We start from the raw sequence: 19297 nt of genomic DNA, 5'->3' as shown, positions 1-19297 counted from the left end.
AACTTGCTCTCACCTGATGTTCTGTAGTATTTTCTCCCCTCCACAAAAGTTGGGGGTGGTCTGTGGCCTGCCAGGGGGGACCTTTTTAAGCAGTGAGAGGCAGTGGGGTCTCCTGGTGACGGTTATTGGCCCATGTGTCAGACAGACCTGGACTGCAGCCACATGCTAGCCCAGCAACTCTCTTCACCTGCTGGAGCCTCGATCTCCTCTTTTGCAAAATGGGATGAGAGGGCGTGGGGGCCTTCAGGAAACTGCTGCTGAAGCTGGGGAACGGGACACTCTTGTCCAGTCTTCTGTCATTTCATTAGTTTGCTTATCGACGAAAGGAGGCTTTTTCCCCCCCCCGTTTAAGCTTTGGGAGTTGGAGTTCATAGATCAGAAATTTTAATTTGAGTGCACAGAACATAGGTTCCTTTAGTTAATTTGACCACTCCACTCAGCCATCACTGACATTGAAATCCCTTCTTTCATCTATGGCTGCACCTAAGCTCACCCTGTAGGGTTGCCAGAAAAAACACAGGATGCCTGGTTAAATTTGAATTTCAAATAAAAAATAAATAACTTTTTAGTATCAGTATGTCCCATGAAATATTTAGGGGCATATGGATACTAAAAAAAGATGATTCATTGTCTATCTCAAATTCGATTTTAACTGAGTGTCCTGTATTTTTGTTTGCTCAATCTGGCAACCGTACCACCTGGCCACAGGGGGAGGGGGAGGCCTCAGGGCAGCCTAGCTGGGACTTGGCCCCGTTAATGACTATGATTATGATTTGTTTATTGGCAACCGCTCTGTGCCGGGCACCGTGCTGAGCTCTTGGCCTCCACCTTCTCGCCTTTCATCCTCACAACCATTTTTCACATGTGGAAACAGAGGGAGCTGAGAGGGGAAGCGACTTGCCCAAAGATATGGGTCGCTGAAGCCCAAGCCTGTTATGACTCAGCCTGATGCATCTCCCACATGGAGACATGTGGCCCCCACGTCCTGCCTGCCCCACGCAGGGTCCTCGCCAGCCACTGAGCTGCTTCACCCTCCACCTGGCGCTGATTAGATTCTTGAGATTTTCAGTCCAGTGCCTGAGCCAGCACATAAAATCTTTATTTTTCCCATCCAAATTAGTTCCTGGGGAGACCCTGTGCCCTCCCTGGCTTTTATATGCCTTGACTTGGCTCATGAAATGACAGACGTCACCCTAACAACCCCCTCCTGTTCTCCAGCGAGACGGGAGTAGTCTCTCTGCTCTTGGCTGCATTCCCCTACCTGGATCACCATGAAATGTTATTTCCAGTAGACCGAGCGACTTAACGGCTGTCATATGGCACATATCAGGCGGAATCGTCTGACTTGCTCCATCCCATCATGTTTCATGGACCATGATTAGCTGCGACACTCCAAGGCACACAGCGCAGCCTTGCCTGTTACTCCCCTTAAGAACAAATGGCTTCACCTGACTCCAGAGGCTGGCTTTTATTTTGTTCCTTCTTTTTAATGTAGTCGGCCTCATGGGAGTGGGTGAGTCTGGCAGCTGCTGACCACCTCTGATCGCACTCCTAAGCCAGGCTCCATGGAACTGAAACTTCAGACTCAAGCTAGATGATTCTCTATGACTTTGCCCCAGTTATCTGAAGCCTGGTTCCAGTTTGAAAAGATAAGTTATTATGGAGATAAAGCCAATTATGAGATAAAGCCGATGCCACCATCTCGAGACATTTGGGGATGAGTGGCTCTGGCTAATGGGCACTGAGGGCATCCTTATTCATTCATTCTGTAAATATCCACTGAGCATACTCTGTGCCTGGTATGTTAGCACCAGGGACGTATTGAGACAACTAAGACATGTTCACTGCCTTTAAGTGTTCCATCACCTAGAAGGGGTCAGAAATGTAAATGAACAGCCAACATGATCAGGGCCATTATGCAAAGACCAGAAGACCTACAGGAGGCGTCTCCGGGCCGTTACTGGCTCCCTCTTGGCTCTCTTTGGCTCTAGGCAATGGATCAGGATTGATCTGAGCTCCTCACAGCTGCTTGTCCCTCTTGTCAGTGACTTATTTCCCAGACTCTCTTCGGTCTGGATGGCATTGTGGCACCACATACAAGGCTTGAGCTGAAGTAGGTGGTCAATTTATAAGAAATATTTTGCTCTCCTGAAAAAAGAAGATCATATTCATTGGCTTTCCCCTTTTCCTTTCTTGTCTTGAAAGCATCAACATGATGCTTCAAGCTGCAGCAGGTCATCCTGAGGCCATAAGGCCACCAACCTGAGGACAGAAAGTGGAAGTGCTTAGAATTCTAGAGGGGAAGGCAGGGAGAGCCTCTGTCCCTGCCGGCATGGCCAAGCCATGCCCCAGCCACACAGCACCCATCCCTCCCTGCTCGTTGTGTGAGAACAATAAACTTCTATTTGTTTAAGCCACTGTTAGTTGGGTTTCTGATACCTGCAGCCCAAAGCATTCCAATCTAATACTGAATTTAGTACATTTTATCTGGAAGGTCCTGGAAAACCTAGGCAGAGGGGGTAATAAAAAAAATGCACAAAGTCCCTTGTCCTCTAAGGTCTATAGTCAGGGGACATGTAGCCTGGAACTGTTGTCACTCATTTGTGTCCTTCCATCCTGGTAGACAGACCTCCTTGCCTTTCTGGGAGCTGAACAGCTTTAGCCTCCAGGAACCCAGGGAGGTGAAATGAGACTTCTTGCACCTGCTCAGGTTCCCGACACCTCTCTGGAGCCCCATTCTCTCCTTTCACCAAGTTAAGCTGTAAGAACGCAGCACCCACAGACAGTACCTCTCCAACCTGTGTGCTATGTGGCACCCAAGCATCTTCTCAAAATGCAGATTCTGATCTAGTTGGTCCAGGCTGGGGCCTGAGAATCTGCATTTCTAAAAGGTTCACAGATGGTGCTGATACTGCTGGCCTGGGGACCACACTTTGAGTAGCAAGGCTGTGGAGGGTGGCCAGCTGCTTCTAGGACTATCCTGCTGTGGTCAGTACTGCCCTTCTACCCTTGGAAGCAAAGTCCAGTCGAGTATTCTGTACTCCAGCCCACCTAGCTGGAATGCCCACGTTCTGATTTTTTAAAATTATGCCCTTCTGCAGTCGGATGGGACTTCTCAATTTTGGATTCAAACTCAACTCCCTGGGCTTTGCATAGACTCAGAGTGACCAAGTGTCCTGGTTTGCCCAGAATGAAGGGCTCCTGGGGATGTGGGACTTTTCAGTACCAAAACCAGGAAAGTCCCCTGTGAACCGAGAAGAGCTGATCATCCTATATAGGTTGAAGGCTGTTCAATTAGAGGGAAGGCAAGATGACTCAGGAAGGCCTTGGCACCCAACAGTGTGAGCGCCCAGTGGTATCAGCCAGGGCTTAGTGAGCACCAGGCTAAGTGTGGGCATTAGTCACAGTGCTCCACGCCAGTGAAGTGCAGCAAGCCTACTCTTTGGGATTTTTCTCTGTCATCCCAGACCTGGGTCTGGAGGCTTGGATTGTGGGGAACAGAAACAGCGAGCTCCCCGCCTCCCTGGCCTTGCTGTTGCCGTGTGGGGCTGGAGAAGGCCACGCTGTCACAATTCCTCATGAAGCAGTGAAGACTTGGGCTGGGACAGAATGAGGTCATGGGTCCTGGGCACCTCCTGGGTTTGCTGGGGCCTCCCCCGCCTTCCACCAGCCCTAGGCGGTTAATGACTCGCTCAGCTCCTTAACGAAAAAAATATGTGCTGGCTCCCAGCTGAATGCCCTTAATTTGTCTCGTTTGTGCCTCAAGCACTGGGTGTGGGCAAACTGATGTTAAGCGAAAAGGCTATTACCATAATGCGATGGCCCTCTGGCAACGTCTCTTCTGAAACTCCGTCCTCTCCCTAACAAGACAGGCTGGCAAGGAGGGCATGCTAACTCCAAGCACTGGCCCGCCTCTGCCTGTGGACTGGTTTTATTTTGTGGCTCTTAATAGTGGTTTTGTGGTTTTAAGAAGTGGCTGACCTTTAAAAATGGGAAGATTTCAAATAAAAATGTATATTTCTAATCACTCTTAAAAAATCCAGCAGCACTGAATCCACCTTCTGACATAGGAACAATTAGCTGGGGAATGAGGACAGGCTGCCCTGGCGGGTACAGTGGGGGTAGGGTGGGGTGGGAGTCCCTCAGGCAGCCTGGCCCCTGTGACTTGGCGCAGGTGCTTTTCCAAATCATTTCTTGTCTTATTTTATTAAGTGAGAAATACTAAGGATGCTATTCGTTCTGTTATCAGCACATTATCAGTGTTGGAGTCAGTTTCAGAAGTAATTTCTGATTCACTTGCCTTCCGAAGACAGGGCTTCCCACACATGCAGGACCTTGGACCAAAGCAGGACGAGAAGTATTTGAAGTCCTGGAGTAGAACTTCAGAATTAAAGTCTTACATCATTTTCATCATTGTAAAAAAATGTGCATTCATTGTGAAAATGGGTGTGAATTTTTCATAGCAGTATTTGGAGGAACATAATGAGTAGCCGTTAAAGGAGTGACTATCCCGTGTTTCCTCTGGGCATCGTAAGAAGCTCTCCAGAAAACGTGAGCCAGCAGCTCTGACGTCTTTCCCGATGCAGTTTTTCAACAGGAAATGTTCATTCAGGCATTTGTGGGGGTGATGTCTCCTCAAATAAGTGTTGCAAAGACACAGTTCTTGGAAGGCAAAATTGAAGCAAGTGAAGGATCAGGCTCATTTCATTACCTGATTTGTTATTTTTATTGTAGAAGCAAAATTTAATGGCATGAAAAAGATGGTAATATACAGATACATGAAAATTAGCAGGTTATAAAACCATACACAGTGCACGTTATCATTACAAGTAGGTGTATATTTAAATGCGTTTGTAAAAAGAAACATGAAAAGCTGCATGTCAAAATGCATTTAGTAGGTTTTATTGGTGGATAGTTGGATTATGTTTTCTTTTTATTCTCATTTTTTAAAGGAGCTTGATAGTCAATTCTGTTTCCCAGGTTAAGTTCCCTTCAAACTGTTCAACGGAAATTAGCAAATGCTTACCAAGGACCCAGGATGAGTCCTTAGTACGTGCCAGAGCTGGTCAGTAACAACAGCTATCATAATGATGACAGCGTTATGATGACGGCATCACTAGTTAGGACTATGTTGGGCTCTATGTCAGAGAAATTGATCTTTAATCCTCCCACCTGCTTCATACCATGAAGCCCAGAGACAGGCAATACAAATAGTGGCTCCACAGTGCTACTGAAACCCAGCCACCTTCTTTCTCTCCTCTTACCCATCCTTGCACTGTGCTTTTCATCCCCACCAGAACAAAATGGCTGCTTTGTCTCCAGACATCACATCCAGAGTCCAAGAAGAAAGAAGGGAGGAAAGGAAAGAAAGGACATTCTAAAATCTTTTTTTTTTTTCTATTGAGGAGAGAAACCTGCCAAAGGATTGTGACCATGGTCACATGGTCATTTCTGGTTTCCAGGAGTCTGGGAAGGCGAACGTTGTTGAACAGGTACATCTACTAAGGTGCCTATTGTGAAATGCAATTTATTGCTTGAATAAAATTGAGATTCTGTTAGTGAAGAAGAAAAAGAAAGTGGATATTGATGGAGGACCTTGCAGTGTTCACCCCAAATAACAATGGTGGTCATATCATTTTCTGTGAGTTTTACTGCATGCTAAGAAATGTGCTGGATGCATTAATGTTTTGTGTCAAACATTAATGACTATTATTATTATGATTTCAGACCACAGAAAAAGAAACAGAGGCTCAGAAAGGTGAAGCCAATTGCCTGAAGTCACACAGAATATCAGCTGGAGTCAGGATTCTAACACCATCCCATGTGAGTTTAGACATGTGCACGTAATCCCCAGGACATACCAAAAGAAACAGGCATTCAACATATCAAGGGATAGCCATTTCTCCCAGAGCCCAGTGGGCTGTGGCTCTTGCGTCCCTTAAGACCAGTGCTTCTCAAACTGTAATGTGCATCGGATCACCTGGGCATCCTATTAAAATGCAGGTTATGGTTCCTGGCCGGGCCTGAGATTTTGCATTCCTAACAAGCTCCCAGGCGATGCCCATGCTTGTAGTCTGTGGACAGCACTTTGAATGCCTGAAACCACCTCCCAGACATGTCCCACCTTCCTGGAGCTGGCCTCCTGGTTTCAGACATGTGGGCAATTGGCGCTGAGATCATTCAGGGCACGTAAGGAATGCGCACAAATGCAGAGCTCCAGGGAAGAAAAGTCACAGCACGGGACCCAATAGGAAAACTGCCATTTGGGGAGACCAAGCCAAGGAGCGCTTTGCTCCTGACGCTTTTCTCAAGGAAGAGCCTGCTTCCTGCAGTAAGTGAAGTCTAGGGTGCAAGGACACCAAATGATGTACCTCAGACCCAGAGGAGTCATTAAGAATTTGATGCTCCTAGAAAATTGGCTCCATCGTGCGTGTCTCAGGAACTGGGGGGTTGTGACTTTTTTCTTTGGTGGTAGGATGACGATGGTGATGATGATGATGGTGATGATGACAAAGATGACTATGAAGAAGCAGTAGAAGGAGATTTGGAAGAGGGAGAAGAGGAAGGGGAGGAGGAGGAGAAAGGTCATCAGAGTTTGTTGAACACTTACTACATGCCTGATCTCATTTAACCCTTAGATTCACCTGGTGAGGGTTGTACTACATTTATTCCCATTTTACAGACGAGGAAACCAAGCTTCAAGGAAGCTGAGTCTCCTGTCCAAGCCCACGCAATTGGCAAGTTGCAGATCTGGAGTAGAGGACAAAACTCTCTCATCTGTGTCTCCAAGACACCATGACCCATCATGGCTTCCTTCTGCTGGTTCAGGCGTAGTCTCAGAATTTTTCCTGCCCCATTGCCCGCGCCACCCCATCAACCCTATCTGTTGCAGGTAGCTGATGCTATCTACTGCCAGCCTGGAGCCAGGCTAAGAGGAAGAGAAAGAAGGAAATGCCTGCAGAAACATTCTATGTAAAGAACACTTTGGGATCAGAAAAAAAAGCGCCCGTGTTTCACTTGCAGCCTCACCCTGCACTAGGTACAGCCAGTTCTGCTCTGAGGCTTGTCTTGAAAATACAAATTTGTTCTAGTGTGATTGACATGTTAGTGGGTAATTTGAGCATGATGCGAATTTGGTTTTTACCTATATGTGATTTTGTCCTCAGGAAATGCTAGGCCAATGCAGAAAACTACATCCTGCTTGGCAAGCCCTGCAGGACACACACACACAAGCATGTGCACACACACGTGGCCCTTCAATGTCACCTCAGCTGTGGGTTAGGAGCCACACCTGTCCACACCTGGTGTTACAACCATCTGCTCCATTTCAGGTAACCCTCCTTCCTCCACTGCACAATCACTTAGAAACTGTAACTCTTCTTGGGCCCAGGTGCACAGGTAAATTCGGATCTTTCCCAAGGTAAGTGCCATGTTTACCTTCGTGTTTATGCATTTCCTATGCATTTAACGTGTGTAAAATGGTGCTATCATTTTATTCAGCTTCTGTCTTTGTTTTCAAGGTTACTGGTAATGTTTTGAGTGTTGTGCTCCTAACCCCATTCTTGCCACAGGCCCTGCATGCTACCGTGATTTTTAGGAACCCTATGTCACCTTACAGATCTGAGCATATATGAGTTGGGCTCGTCACCCGGCCTTCTGGGAGTCTCAGTTTCCCTATTTGTAAAATGGACATAGTAAACCCGTCTCCATCTCACAGAGGATAGTAAAAAGAGCCCTGGCCTTGGAGTCTGGGGGCTGGGCCACAGGTCAGACTTCAAGACCCCCTGGGCCACGTTGGGGACTTGGGTTCCTGAGATCCAATCTCTGAGCATCAGCTTCACTGTCTGTCGCAGAAGCACCATTTCCCCCACCTTGTCCACCTCACAGAACAGCCAGGTGGCTTAGAGGTGAGCTCTCAAATGTCAACAGGCTTTGCAAACTCCAGTGGTCAGCATTATGTGAGTAGTTCAGTCTTTCCACAGGGATCTCTGGGGCCTCGGGTCACAGCAGACCAGAACTTGACCTGGAGGCTGGTGTCCCCCAAACTGCTGTATGGACCCTGCAACAGCTGGGGAGTCCTCGTCTCAACAGCCCTGCTGTCTCCCACTGAGGGCGTCTGCTGGCCCTCCTGGTGGCCCTGTGAGGAAGCCAGGAGTCACTGATGCTGCTCTATCGATGGGGACAGATGGATCACAGCTGATAAGTGACTTGCCCAGAGTTTTGCAGCTTGGAACTCACAGAGCAGAAGCTGGGAATCAGGTGGGGAAGCACCCAGCTCTCTGCTTCTCCTAAGCCAAGCTCTGCAGCGAGGTCCTGCTTCCCTCGGGACTCCTCTTTCAGCATGACACGAACTCATTTTGAATGCAAAGGCAAAGTCAAAGCCCTACAGCTATTTATAACAGAGCATGTGTTTATTAGCTCACTCTCCAGGGGGAATATTGCTGTTGTGAATACACAACTACTCATAACTACCATCTTAAAAATCTTCTCTACCCCAAAATATTTACTAATGTGTTTAACTATTTATTTTCTTGTAGTGAAAGGAAATCAAGATAATTCTAAAATTGTGGAAGAAAACAAAAAAAGTATAAAGGAGAAAACAGAAGCTTCACATATTCTAACCATTATTAATCTCAAAATATTTTATTCCAGGTCCTTGTCTATGGTCCAGGTCCTTGTCTATGGTCCTATAGCCTATGCTGAGTGACACTGTGCTATGTGTATTCCGTTTGCACTCACCGTGGGGTCATAAGCATGCCATTTCCTTTTTATTAAAAAAATACTTTGCATACATCAAAGTATGTTTGCATTAAAACTATGCAAACATCAGTTTTAATAACTGTATAAATATTCCATCATAAGGACATTCCATAATTTATTTAATCACTTTGGTAGCGTTGGACATTTAATTTTTTAAAAAGTCAAATAATGCCAGGATTAATGCCTGTTTATATGAACCAGTTTTCATTTCCTGATTATTTTCTTCGGCCAGATTCCCAAAAGTGGAATTACTGATAAAAGTAGATGAGTGTTTTTAACACATTTCTTCTTATACACACACACACACACACACACACACACCCATCAACAAATAGTTTTTCCTGGAAGGAACTTCCAGTAGTGTGTGAGAAAGCCTATTGCACCACACCATCCCCAGCAATGAGAATTACTACTGTAAAAAAATCTTTGTTACATTAACTTTTTGGAGGACATCTCATTTTCTTGATTGCATTTGATTAACTCAAAATGTATTTCTACAGGGCGGGGAACATCACACACTGGGGCCTGTCGTGGGGTGGGGGGATGGGGGAGGGATAGCATTAGGAGAAATACCTAATGTAAATGACGAGTTAACGGGTGCAGCAAACCAACATGGCACATGTATACATATGTAACAAGCCTGCATGTTGTGCACATGTACCCTATAACTTAAAGTATATAAAAAAAACATAAATAAAAAATGTATTTCTAAACAGATTTTTCACTAACAATGTGTTAAAGCCTCAAAGTGAATATCACAGCTGGATTTTAAGGTTTCTTCCTTGTGAACGAAGACATAAGCTCTGCTGAGCCATTGAGCAGTCTAGCAGCCTTCACAGTTAGGTCAGCTGGTCGCTGGCCCCAGGGGAAGGGAGATTGCTTTCCCACTTTGCAGCAATCTGAGTTCTAAGACTGCACTGGCATTGGAGGAGCTGTTCAAGGAGCACCGGTCTGGGTTTTTAGGCCAGATGATTTGAGGCTGCTGTGATCTGGATGGTCCCAGCTGCTGGTTCTGGAGTGCACTGTGCTCAGAGGAGTAGTTCAGGTTCCACGAGGTGTGACGGGTCCGTCGTGTGGGCCAAGAAACATCTGGGGCCACATACAGGTTTGAAAATATAAGAACAGGTCATAGTCCCAGCAGTCTTTTCAAGGGTTACACTAAATGGCAGAGTCAGGGCTGAAAAATGAGGGGTGACTGGCTGGGTCTCGTGGCCCTGGATAACTTTTTTCCTTTTTTAGTGATGGGGCCTCGCTTTGTTGCCCAGGCTGGAGTGCAGTGGCCATTCACAGGTGCAGTCCTAGCATGCTATAGTCCCAAACTCCTGGGCTCAAGCGATCCCCTGCCACAGCCTCTTGAGTAGCTGGGACTGCAGGCACAAGCTGAGTGCTCAGGTGGCTTTCATGACCCCATTCGACGCTAGCGTGCCTGTCACTCGCAGTCAGCTGACTCTCCAGGCGTGCTTTTTCTTCCCAGGACTGCACCCATCTCTTGCTTCAAATCAGGAGCAGTCTTGGCATTTATCAATCAGCAGACAGCCGAGCCAGCACCTGGAATATATCTCCCTAAAGCTGCAAATTTGAGGTATTCACTTTAAAAAGTGGATTAGAGTCCATTGCAAGGGGGATAAAAGACATCAAACAGTTAAAGCAGTTGCCTCTTGGGGACAATTTTGAGGTTTGTAAATTGGTAATTGTGTGCCACCGGGAGGCAACAGAGCTAACGAAAAGACTGTGACATTTGGAGTGAGGAGACCTCGGTTCAAGCCCAGCCAGGTAATCTCAAGTAAGTCACAAGGGCACTGACCTTCAGTGTCCTCACCAGTGGATGATGATTAAAATGTAGCAATGTGGTAGAAGCCACCTGTGCTCAGTGAAGCAGCATCCAGACATGAGGAATCCCAGGACCATTGCCATGGTGATTACCAGGCTGACAGTGGAGTACTGTGGTCCATCTTCCTTCTTTTTTTTTTTTTTTCAACTGAGAGAGAGTCTCACTCTGTCACCCTGGCTGGAGTGCAGTGGTACAATCTTGGTTCACTGCAAACTTCACCTCCTGGGTTCAAGGGATTCTCCTGCCTCAGCCTCCCGAATAGCTGGGATTAAAGGCACCTGCCACCACACCCGACAAATTTTTGTATTTTTGTAGAAACAGTGTTTCTCCACGTTGGCCAGGCTGGTCTCAAACTCCTGGCCTCAAGTGATCCGCCCACCTCAGCCTCCCAAAGTGCTGGGATTACAGGCATGAGCCACCATGCCTGGCCAGCCTTCCTTTCTTTGGTTTTGGTACAACCAACCTTGTTTGTAAAGTTGTATAATATATATCAAAATAGGTATATTTTGTATATGTGAACACACTATGCATATATTGATATTTATCATATATTGATATATGTAAACATACATGCGTATATCACTATGTATATGATATATTGATATATATGCATATATAGATAATGAAATACATATATATGTCAAAAATACATTTCTTTCCCATGTTTTGTTTCTCGCTCTAATTATAAGTCACAGGCAGATCACTTTCTATAATGAAAAAACACTTTTTTTGTTTTTTCAAAATAAATAAACCTAAATAAACCTGTTATTTAATTCTGTGTTGCTTCCCCCATCAAAATACTATTTGAAGAAAAACCTAAACGTGAAATAAAAAATCTGATAAATCTCTCACAAGTTCCTATCACAAGTCTGGTTGGGCTGGAATAATTTCAGTGGACAATGAGAGCAAAATAGATGCTAAGATTAAACCCACCCTGAAATGAGCACCCCCACGACAGGATGAGGAACGGCTGCTGGTGACAGGCGTAGCATCGAATCCATAGCTTCATGCCCGGCGAATGGCTGTGGGCTTTTCTCTGCATTTGCTGTGGCCTCACCAGCTTACTTGGGTTTTCCTGGTGATGATAACATTGCCCTCTCCAGGCAGATGGCCATGTTCACGTTCGTTTAGTCACGACAGTCTTTCCAGCACGGGGTGGACTCACCTCCTTCCCAGCCTGATCAGCTTGGCCTGCTGGACTGAGCCAGAGGAGGTGACCTGGGGCAGTTGCTGGCCAGGTTGGGTGCGAGACTAGCCCCTCAAAGGCAGGGCAGAGTGAGCACTAACGCAGGGCAGCTCAGCAGGATCCCTGGGCAGGGCCTGTTTCTCCGGGCACAGTGCCTGTAAGAGACTTTCAGGGGTCCAGGAAAAGGTTTCAAGTTATTTTAAAATCAGAAGAATTGTGCCTTGGAGGTGAAACAAAGCAGGGTGTCTGGGTGGTGGTGTGGGAGGGGTCGGTGAGGGCAGAGGAGGAGGGTCCCACAGGCCATGCTGGAGATTGGAGGGTCTATCCAGGGAGAACAGGACACTGGGGATGTACAAAATGACACCAGCAGGGTGACAGGAGAGAATAGTTGGTGATGAGTTGGGAAGGGTTGTACCAGAAGCCCTGAGAGACCAAGGACACTGTCCAGGGAGAGATGCTGGGGGATCCTGGGCTGTGCATGGAGAAGGGGACTGATCCAGAGACACCAACACTCACACCTGGACGTGCTCCCATCTCCACCTGTGCGCCCACCTCCCTCAGCCACTGCCCTGACTCTCTCACCTCCGCATGGCCAACTTGCTCCTGTCTGCCTCTCCTTGTGCCCCTCGCTGCCCCTCCCATCTGGCTTCCTGCCCTCTGCAAAGAAGCACCCGGTGAGCGACCCCATGACCTCCATATGCCCAAGTCCAAAGCACTCTGCCTTCAGTTCTCATTTTAACTGGTTTTCAGCAGCTTGACACAGTAACCAAATGACCTTTCCTTCTGGCTTCTGCAAAACCAAACTCTCCTGGTTTCCCCTGCGGTCCGGGGACTACAGCTGCCAGACTCCCCAGCAGCTTCTTCCCAGGCCCCTTCTCTTCTCTACTTGCTTTCCAGGTGAGCTCGCCAGAGCCTGTGGCCCCAGTCACCACTGGGGCTACTGCCAGGCGTAGCAAAGAAAAACATAAGACACCCAGTTAGGCTTGACTTGTAGATGGACAGCAGGTCATTTTTGCATATATCCCAAATATTGCATGAGCCACTGCATGGAGGTCCCCTGTATGATGTGACTCCCCTAATTACCACCTCTGCACTGATACCTCCCAAACCGATTCCTTCAACCCAAACCCAACCAAATCCTCCTGACTGCAGACCTGCCTGCCCACCTTCTGCTCATCATCTTACTAGAATGCTGCAAATGAACGGGGCTTCAATAGGCCAAAAACCAGACCCATTCTCTACTCCCACTCCAAGCTAATCATGGCCGCAGTGAATTGCACCATCAGAAAATTAGAAGTGGTGCTCTTGAATCCACGTGTCCTGGCCTTTATCTTGCTGATTTCACTGCCTGATGCTCTCCAATTCATTCACTGTTTTCCCACCAGTCTTCTCCAGATTATTTGCACCTCTTGCCTGGATACTCATGACTCCCTCCTAACTGCTTTCACCCCCTTCTTTCTGGTCCTCCCTCCCCTCACTACAAATTCTTATCCCAAGCGATCTTGTCACACAAACATGTTGGATATATCATTCTGTGACTCCCCAGTGCTGCTGGATAAAGCCCAGGGTCTGGAGCATGACCCTTGAGCCTCTGCTGTGGTCTGGCACCTGCCTCCTTCCCCAACCCCTCGTCCTTGGAGGGTGGGACCAGGGTAGGGAGAGTCCGGCATTGACCACAAGTGCAAAAATGGAAAGGGGCGGGAAATTACTCAGAATCAAGATCAATAATGCAATATTTAAAAAATAAAAATTAATGCAAAAAATATGTGATATAAAAATTTTAGATCAAGATGGGCTTCGACCTGCACCTGCATGACCCGCCTCACTCACCTTACCCTGACCTTGGCCTTGTGGGACCCTGTCCTGATTTTAAAATTTTGATATTTTATTTATCATGAATGTTTCACATTAATTTTGATTGTTTTCTAAGTATTGCATTAAAATCGTTAAAATATTCTTTATCTTGATCACTGAGTTTTTTTGTGTTTCCTTAAATTTTGGGGTACAAGGTGAGTGCCTCTCTCCACTCTTGTCCTGGACCTGTGACCTTGCTTTCCAAGCTTCTCCCAGATTCTCTCTCACAGGGTCCTCTTCTGCTGAGCACTTGTTCAGTGACCTGCCCCAGCAGGCTGTCATCCACTCATGGAACAGATCTCACTGTCACCCTGACCCTGCAACCAAGCTCTTGTCCCTCAATACCGCTGGCTCTGTGTGAGACTCACTGGTTCGTGTCTGTCTCCACCACTGGATGCATTGAGCAGTACCTGGGACTAGAGAATCTCAGTGCCCCAACAGTTCCAGACAATGGAAGGATGAATGAAGAATGAATGAACAGATGAGGCAGCATTGCCAGAACTCAAGTTTTTATCAGTGAACCCTCATGGTGTTGTCATGTTCAGATAATTAAACTCAGTGGAATTTAGAATTTGAGAATCTAAGCAGTGTTGAGTTGTCCTTGAGGCATATCTTGCCTGGTCTAATACATGGAGCTTATCATGGTTTATCTGCAATTCAAAAATCTTCTTCTTACAGGCTTTTAGTCACCACTGGGTCTTGAAGGAGGAGTGAAATGGAAACCATCCGAACAGGACTGTCACAGCTCTCTTCCTCCAGGCACTCGCCTGTGATTTGCCACTTGATCTCACAGCTGCACGTCTGCCCCAGCACGGAGCCCAGCACTCGGAGGCTGCTCAGTCATATTCCTTAGATCAATGCCTGTGCAGCTAGCTTTGCTTTTAAGTGCAGCGTGGAATTTTAACCAGGACAAAGGCCACCTTAGTGCATTGTTCTTCTCTGCTCTGATGTTTAGGAATCTTAAGATGATGAGAGCGCGTGTCTCCTGCAGATTCAATAAGCACATACTCTGTCTTCTAATCTTTTCACCAACAGTTTAATTGGAACTTCTTTCAAATTTTTACCCAGATCCCACTAAAGGTGAAAACAAGGGCTTGTATCCCCAGAACCCGGGGCATGTTTTATCTTAAAAACTCTTCAGTTTTGCATTCTTCTCTGATCTTTTTAACAGAAAAAATAGTTCCCCTGCCAAGTCTTTGGGCAAAATTTACACTCCAGGAAGAGAAGCTCTGTTTTCCTGGTATTGTGCCTGCTGCTTGAGACCTGCAGGGCCAGGATGAGGGTGAGACAAGTGCCGTGCTCAGGGCTCAGAATGCAAGGAGGCCTCGCTCTTACAGACCAGCCCTGTGCTTGCATGAGTCTGGAGGTGACATTGCTGAGCATTTTGCATCCTTTTGCCTTGCTTGCCTCATCCTATTCTCAGTCCTGCCTGCACCCTGCTGTGAATCCCATCGTCAGAGATGGGAGCAGACCCTCGAGCTCAAAAGCTGTGTCAGAGAGTTCTGTCTCCCCGACTGCCCTGGCGGCTGCCCCAGATGTCAGTCTCACGTGCATCAAAACAGGCGATTCAGACAAAACACCTCCCTAAAGATCTGACCTGTGACTGCTGTGTGGACAATGAAGTCATTCACAGTGTTATCATCCATTTATTTATTTATTTATTTATTTATTTATGTTTTGAGACAGAATCTCGCTCTGTCGCTCAGGCTGGAGTGCAGATGCCATGCTGGACACTGAGACCACATTGGGGACCAGACAGACAGGATGCCATGCTGGACACTGAGACCACAGTGGGGACCAGACAGACTGGATGCCACGCTGGACACTGAGACCACAGTGGGGACCAGACAGACCGGATGCCACACTGGCCGGCCACTAAGACCACAGTGGGGAGCAGACAGACCGGATGGCACACTGGACACTGAGACCAAAGTGGGGACCAGACAGACTGGATGGCACGCTGGACACTAAGACCACAGTGGGGACCAGACAAACCAGGGTGCTGGGCGGGGCCCTGCATTGCGGTGGCTTTGCTGTATTTGCATGAGTATAACCAGCCTGGAAAAAAGGAGTCTGTGTCTCAGTGAAGCTAGGCTTGTTCCTGGGGTATGCCCAGGCATCCCCTTTCTGCATTTGCAAAACTAACTGGTCCTTGAGAGGTGCTTGCTCCAAGAGTTAAACAGACTTTGGAAGAGCGGGATTTGGGGCTCTAGAATAGGCTTGGGATGCACATTTGCAGCTTAGACTCAGGGGAGTCCTGCGGGTCAACCCTGTTCAGCCTTTCCACGTTTGGCCCTTTTTTCTGCAACATCTGTGAACATCTGGCCAAACAGGTTCTGCCAAGCCCACTTTCTGACATGCTGATCTCAAACTTTTGTCTATAATTTGTTGGGCTCAACGTCTTCATCATTGTCTATATTTGAGGGGTTGGAGGGCTTACCTCTCTTCTCCTTTAGAAAGCGTGCAGAGCCACGTGGACATGGTTTAAACATGTTTGGGGGGATGTGTGCTTGTGGGCAGAGGCTGCTGGGTGCAGGGCCTGCCCAGGGCTGCCTGCCATTGCTGGGAGCTTAGGGATGATTTAGAGATAAGGAGGATTTTGCTACTTCAGAGAGCTTTGGCATAGTCCCTGAAATGGCAATAATCAGTCGGAAACATTAAAAATGAAAAAAAAAAAAAAAAAAGCAGAAGGAGGGAAATCACAGGAAAGAAAAAAGATGCCACATTTCCAAGCAAGACAATTTAGAAATAAAATGGAAACAGCACCAGAGACTCACCTGGTAGGTTTTCGAGCTTTAGAAAATGCTCATTTCTGGGGCCAGGTGCCGTGGCTCACGCCTGTAATCCCAGCACTTTGGGAGGCTGAGGCGGGCAGATCACCAGGTCAGGAGTTCGAGACCAGCCTGCCAACATGGTGAAACCCTGTCTCTACTAAAAGTACAAAAATTAACTGGGCGTGGTGGCTTACTCCTGTATTTCCAGCTACTTGGGAGGCTGAGGTAGGAGAATTGCTTGAACCCAGCAGGCGGAGGTTGCTGTGAGCTGAGATAGAGCCACCGTACTCCTGGCGCGACAAGAGTGAAATTCCGTCTCAGAAAAAAAAAAAAAAAGAAAAAGAAAAAAAAAGAAAAGAAAGTGCTCATTTCTTTGCAGGGACATGGATGAAGCTGGAAGTCATCATTCTCAACAAACTAACGCAGGAACAGAAAACCAACCGCATGTTCTCACTCATAAGTGGGAGGTGAACAATGAGAACACAGGGAGGGGAACATCACACACTGGGGCCTGTTGGAGAGTGGGGGGCATGGGGAGGGAGAGCATTAGGACAAATACCTAATGCATGCGGGGCTTAAAACCTAGATGACGGGTTGATAGGTGCAGCAAACCACCATGGCACATGTATACCTATGTAACAAACCTGCACGTTCTACACATGTATCCCAGAACTTAAAGTAAAATAAAATAATAAAAAAAGAAAATGCTCATCTCTGGCTGCATGTCAGAATCACACGAGGCCTCTTTAACAAGGCAGGCCACTGACACCCTCAGTGGGACTAGGGAAGGCCGGGGCGTGTACCATTTGAAAGCACTTCCGCCTCCAAACCAGGTGACTCTGGCAGGCAGCCAAAGCTGAGAAGTCCTCGTTTTCAGGCTCATGTCGGAGCAGGAAAGTGTCCTCAGTCAACACTCTCTCATCCTTTCCCATACTCCTTTGTTCTGCTGAATTTTTTTTGGCATCTTATTAAAAGATTCCCCAATGATGAAACAACTATCCTCTCATCTTCGCCCTTCCCGTATTTCATATTATATTTCTATTTCTCTTCCCATTTGGATCTGCTTTGTGAAGGTTTTTGTTTTGTTGTTTTTCTTTCCTAATTTCTCCCCAACTTCAACTCCCCCCCACCCCCCACCCCACTTCTGTGGGGCAGCTCAGCTCATACAAACAGCTCCAAGATCCACAGCGGCATGGATATTTTTGACTGTGCAGCTGCAGTCTCTCTGGGAACTCAGCTACAGAAATCCCACGAGGATAGCAGGATCCGAAAGAGATAACAGTGCCTGCATTTCTGCTGCTTACTGCAAGGACTTTGCAGGTCCTGGAGGAACCCGGGCCAGCTCTGAGGCCGCGGAGGTGGGTGGATGGGACTGTTCCTCGCCCTCCTCCCTTTGCAGCTTTTCCGCTGCGTTCCTCTGCAGGTCGACAGCCAGAGCGGGTGTCTGAGGCCTCCTCAGGGTGCCACCTGCAACTAGGTCAGCAGTTCTCAACCAGGGACATCGGGCAATGACTGGAGATATGTCTGGCTGTCAGGAGAGGGTGAGGGGTGCTCCTGGCATCTAGTGGGTAGAGGCCAGGGGTGCTCCTGGCATCTAGTGGGTAGAGGCCAGGGATGCTGCTTGACATCCTATGATGCCCAGGACAGCCCCTGCCCACCCTTTAAAGAGAATGAGTTGGCCCCAATGTCAGTAATGCCCAGGTGAGAACCCTTGAACCAGAACATAAAGTCCTTGAAGACTGGCAAGGTTTCCCCCTTCCTTGGCAGCCGATAGTTTATTATTGCTGAATTTGGGCTAGAATAGAGTTGCATCAACCCCAATCATTTTTATACCATTATCACTTGTTTCATAAATTTCTTTAAATTAAGTCACTTTGCTTTCTTAAGTCCAATAAGTGTACTTAACATGGAAATTTTATATAATTACAGTATTTGGGAAACCAGTATCACATGCCACAAATAGACAGTACCCCTAAAAATAAGTGAAATGAAGACAAAGCCGAGTTATGCGTGTGGCTGGCTGGAGATGGTTGCCTGCAAAGGTTCTGAACATGAGGTTCCCTTTTTCATGTTTGTTGCAATTCAAATGTCAGAAAAGGGTTAAAATATGCTCGCACTCAATGGAGACTTTCTCCTTGCAGTCGTGGAAGGGCCTGGGGGAGGGAATGAACTTCCACCTAAGTCTTCTCAAACTAAGGGTCACTGGAGGCTGCCTTTCCTAGGCCAACCTGGGAGCTGGGCTCCCTGACCCAGGGGCAGCCTGGGGTGGCCATGGTGCTGTGGATTCTAGAGGGGAGCGGTTTGAGTTCCAGGCTCCGCGCTGCCCGTCACCAACTCTGCAATCTCAAGTGTCATTTACATTTCTTGGCCTCAGTTTCTTTCTTCGCCTGTAAAGTGGGGTGTTGTTGTGGCCCCTCCTAGTGTGGTGGTGAGGATGGCAGGAGAGAATGAACACACACTCCACGCTTGGCACAGTACTGCACCCACTTCCTGCTTAGTAATCCCAAGTCTTCCCGTAATGCATTGTCAGGAAACATGAAGACCTTTTCCACTACAATGTTAAATAATTAATGCCTGCATATCTTTAATGAGGTTTACATATTACATTAACATATACACATGCACATGCACACAGACACACATGCAGGCCGTCAGTGTTGCAAAACTCAGATCACCGCGCCTCGTTTTCAGACACCTCAAGGATGGCAGATAAAACTTGGGTTTCCCAGCTGGCTTCCTCCTTTCCTTCATGGCCTCAGATGGCCCTGGAGCACAGCTCCCTTGGTGCTCTGGATGGCCTGGAGCTCTCCTCTGAGCTTTGAAGAAATTCCCAGGAGGCCTGAACAGGTTTGGAGTATGTGAGTCTGGAGAGGCTGGCCAAAGCCACTGAGA

The sequence above is a fragment of the Pan troglodytes genome, chromosome 21, assembly GCF_028858775.2.
Source record: "Pan troglodytes isolate AG18354 chromosome 21, NHGRI_mPanTro3-v2.0_pri, whole genome shotgun sequence".
Taxonomy (NCBI): Eukaryota; Metazoa; Chordata; class Mammalia; order Primates; family Hominidae; genus Pan; species Pan troglodytes.
This window is presented reverse-complemented; position numbering follows the sequence as displayed.